The sequence below is a fragment of the Alligator sinensis genome, unplaced genomic scaffold (genome assembly GCF_000455745.1).
Source record: "Alligator sinensis unplaced genomic scaffold, ASM45574v1 scaffold1130_1, whole genome shotgun sequence".
In the NCBI taxonomy this organism is placed as follows: domain Eukaryota; kingdom Metazoa; phylum Chordata; order Crocodylia; family Alligatoridae; genus Alligator; species Alligator sinensis.
In genome coordinates, this window is record NW_005842358.1 from 466,197 (window position 1) to 470,586 (window position 4,390).

The 4,390-nt window shown below is 39.6% G+C and overlaps 1 protein-coding gene across 3 annotated transcripts in view; it reads right to left on the minus strand.

The window, feature by feature from the left end:
- Window positions 1-4,390, minus strand: part of CWC22 (CWC22 spliceosome associated protein homolog) — a 66,284-nt gene that overhangs the window by 55,572 nt on the left and 6,322 nt on the right. The window lies entirely within an intron of this gene.

A 4,390-nucleotide genomic window follows, 5' to 3' on the forward strand; every position in this document is an offset into this window, starting at 1 on the left:
ATTTTTGATTAATCAGAACTAGAAATTGATACCATTGAAACAACAGACTAGAGAACACTTCACCTAGATGCAGAAACTTCCCACAGAGAATTGTTAACAACATTCCTGGACTGGAATTCTGTCTCCAATACCCAGATAATATAAAATTACACTCATGCCATCTGTTTGAATGGCACTGGGCCCACTAAAAGTGTGACACCCTGGATTCAACATCGTCTTGCAGCCAGCCAAATATAGGTTTAGAAAGTCAACTAACAGAATACAAGTAACAAGTCCTTCTTATTAAATGTCTTCCTAGTGGACAGCAATACCAAATAGTGCTTTCTTTATGCTTTAGTATTTGAGTATTATCTTTTTATGCCACAGAACAGCAACTACACAGTAAGCACTGCACATCAGGACTCCAGTTCTCACTGAGACTTTTAAGCGAAACAAATGCAAACATAGATTGAGGCACTTTTCCAACCAGGGCCTAAAAGGGCAGACTTGCTATGGCTGAATGAACTAGTACTTTAATTTATTGATCTGCTCCCATATGTTCCAGAATGTCATCTTCTATTTTTAAAAAGTATGTCTTCTGTCTATACAGCTACAAGGTATCACCATTGAAGTTTTAACCAGGATAAAACAATACAAAAAAACTAAACAAGAAACACAAACATACCCAAAAAATGCAATAGTGCAGAACAGGCCAGTTGCACCAGTGCAACAGAACTACAGTGGGGAAAAGGAGGAAAAAAGCAGCATAAATAAGTTCTTAATATGATAAGTGATACAAATGTCTGCTAAGCTGGCAGGGAATCTTAAACAACAGCTCTGAGATGCAAAATGCCCCAGGCATGTAACTTGATATTGAATTTAAAAAATAACTGATATTAAATACTAAATTTCACTGCTCCTTTGGTAAGAAGAAGAGAATCATACTGTGGGAACTTGTATTCTCTTCTGCAGTCTAACTGAGAAGGAATGCAGTGCAGCAAGCACACATTGTTATATTATAAATATTCCCAAGTGTCACCACACTTCAGCAACTCAAATAAGAAAAGCACTACTGCTCACCTGGCTGTATAACTTTTCCTACCAAGGTTAAATAGTTACCTGGTCCTTCCAGAGCAGGAATCAAAAACATTAACAGAGCATCCAAGGTAAGTCTTGCATTGGTGTTGCCTGTACTACACTTGTTTGGAATATGATTGCAGGATTTCAGTCTACCACAGACTTTACGCTAATGACTTTCATAAGTCACTAATGAAAGAAGAATTCACACACATGCGTAAACAAAGTCTAATAACATGGCATGTATTTGACTGAAGTTATAATTGTGATGAACAGAAGACAGGACACTAAAATGAACACTTTCTTCCAACAACAGATTTACAAATGCCACCAGCTAATATTTGAGGCAAGACCAAAAAAGAAGAGTATTTAATTTTTTTCTGTAACCATTTAGTTTGGAAAACACTGAAAACATTATTTGGATCTCAAATGTAATCTATTTTTTCATTATTTTATTATTGAGTTGCACTTAAAAAACCCTGAGTTTACTGTTCTGATGATCAGCCATTTGGATACACTCTGAGAGTGAAATAACAGAATGTTTAACTGCATATTCAGCAGAGATAGCAATATGAAACTATTAATCTTGAGAATGTGGTTTTCAAACTGAGGTTCTCTTGCAGCACTGTATCGACCTGTTCCAATCCATATAAAATTCAGATTCTGAAATAAAGTTCTCAAACAATCAAATCTATCTAATGACAAAGCTTGTTTAGAAGATCAAGAAATAAAGCTGCCATCAACTCTGAGATCATACTTGCATCTTGACCTATAGGTACAGAAGTCATTCTCTTCGTAATCATCACAAATTCTGGAAAGATGGGATCAGTTTATATGAGTCTCTCATTCCTTTTCAACCCTCCTATCCCTGTCCTCCCCACCACTTGCTGCCTCCAGAGCTGTGGTGGTGGTGGGGACACAAATTTAATATGATCACCCTCATAACTACATTCCATATATGGAAAACTATAACAAATTTATAATTGTCCACTTATACAATCTAATTGGCAGTTAAATTCAAAGTCACCTTGGATTTGCATAAATACAGCACTAGTAGTTAAACTGGATGAGCATTAAAAAGACTGATAACATATCAAACAGAAGCCAAGCCCGATTTTCCCATAAAATCAAGATGTTTGTTTATAAGATGATGATAGAATGGATAAGAAATGAACCAACACACTCCAGTGTCATTACTATATAAGCAATTTAAGACATCCACAGGTAACACAGCCAAACTTAAGTTGGGCAGATGGCATAAGCCATTTGCCAAATCCCATCCACTGAAATAGCAAAGGCAAAGCTTAAGCCAAATTAAGCATGACAGAGAATTTGTGGAAAAACAGCCTGTGCTCAGCTGTCTGCACCTCGTACAGACCTTACTTAGAATGCTTAGCAACTATAATAGCAGCCTTGAAAGTGATAAGCCATGAGCAACGTAACTGCCCACTGCATAAACTGGGCGTTTTCTCATTACAAAGCAAGTCTGCTATATTGACTTTAACTGTAAGACAAACAAACAAACAAACCAACCAACCACAACCTACTGTCTCCACATAAGCAGTGTACTCTGTTTAAATGCACAGCCTCAGGACTAAAAAGCAGGCTATGTACATATCCAGACAGGGCTGGGCGGGGGGGGGAATGGCACAGCACGGCGATTCCGTGCTGCCGCTGGCTTCACATCTGGCCGCTTGGCTCTCCCTCGCCCCCGAATCCAACACTGAATCCGGTGTATCCAGCCACTCGCCACTGCCTGCCACCTCCACATCTGCCTCTGGCTTCCTCATGTCTGGGGGCCCCGCACAGGTTGATTTGCTCCAGGTCCTGCATCATCATCTCTGTATCCAGAACACGCACGTATCCATATAACACTGTAACTACACAGAGCTATCAATGTGGTAGTATCAACACCCTGAAACTAACTAGCTCCTTTCATTTTCAAGGCTTCAAGTAGTAAGTTTCATTGATGCTATTACAACCTTTGAAAAATGAAAGGAGACAGTCACCATGAAACTAATTAACTCCTGTCATTTTTAAGACTTCTAACAGCAGCCTTTTGACAGTTGCTTCCCATTAAGTGTTTTGTGCGCAGTTAAAGTACTATTAGTTAAGTAGACTGTTATAGTTGCGCTTCATATGCAGTTTGCTAAGTTCACTTCAGTTGCAGAGTAAATACTAAGACTGAAAGATCTCTACACTTAACCAAGATGTAGATAACCAATGTTTGTTATAATATCAACCGGCAAATTGAAACTGTCATTTTTGCACAGTGAAATGAATTAAGCACCAATCAGGTACATATATAAGGAGGTCACTGTATTTATTATGTTGACAGAATGATGAGAAGCATTGAATGACTACTATACAACAGGCATGTCCACATGTGCACTTTACTGCAGAGTTGACTAATTAGCACTGCAGTAAAGTGTCACAGTCTAGTTGTGTACCTGTGTTAGGGAACAGTACACTAATCAACTCCACCACAGGATAGTAGTGCCTGAGATGAGTGCTATCGTATGGCAGAGTATTTATGTGCGCTCAAACACATGAGTAGACTGACCAGGGCTGGCTGGAGCACAAGGATGCTAGTGTGGAATTGCCTGCTGGCTAGCCTCGTGCTGCAGCACCCTTATGCTCCAGCCAGCTCCTCTGCCACCCAATGCTGCCACTTGGAGCCTGGGGCTGACAACCTAGGTTCCCTGCTCCAGGTCAGCTGCTCCTGAGCGCAGTGTCTTCATGTGTGCCTGGGATCATCCCAGGCCCATATGAAGACACTGCACCTGGGAGCAGCTGACTCCAGTGCAAACTGCACTGAAGTTTATCAGGGCATATTAATAGCATGTGTAGACACACACACAGTGAGACTAAAATGCTGCAATTATTTAGTTTAGGGAAAGTACTGTATTTTCTCATATACAGCAATTATAAAAAAATTAAAGTGACTTCTAAAAAAAAAAAAAACAAAACAACAAGCCCAATTCCACTTACTATAAGCTTTCTTGATAACACTGTCTGCAACCTATGGGTCTCTTAAAAAGCTACAACCTAATCTAGACACAGTAATCTAGTCTAGAACTTGTACTGAACAGAGTGAAAGAACTAGTGACTTACATGCAATAGTCTTTGTTAATACCTTTCACATGCCATTTCTATAGGTGTACTGATACATCAGTCCATATTGCATTGCCACTGATAAAAGGAAAATTGGCATTATTGGCAATCGGCTTTTTTGGCTGATATAGTCGATAACGTTGTTGATAAATGCTGCTTGCATGTGTGCAGCTGCAGCATGCACACAGCCAGCACAGCAGCTTGCACATCAATGCCTGGC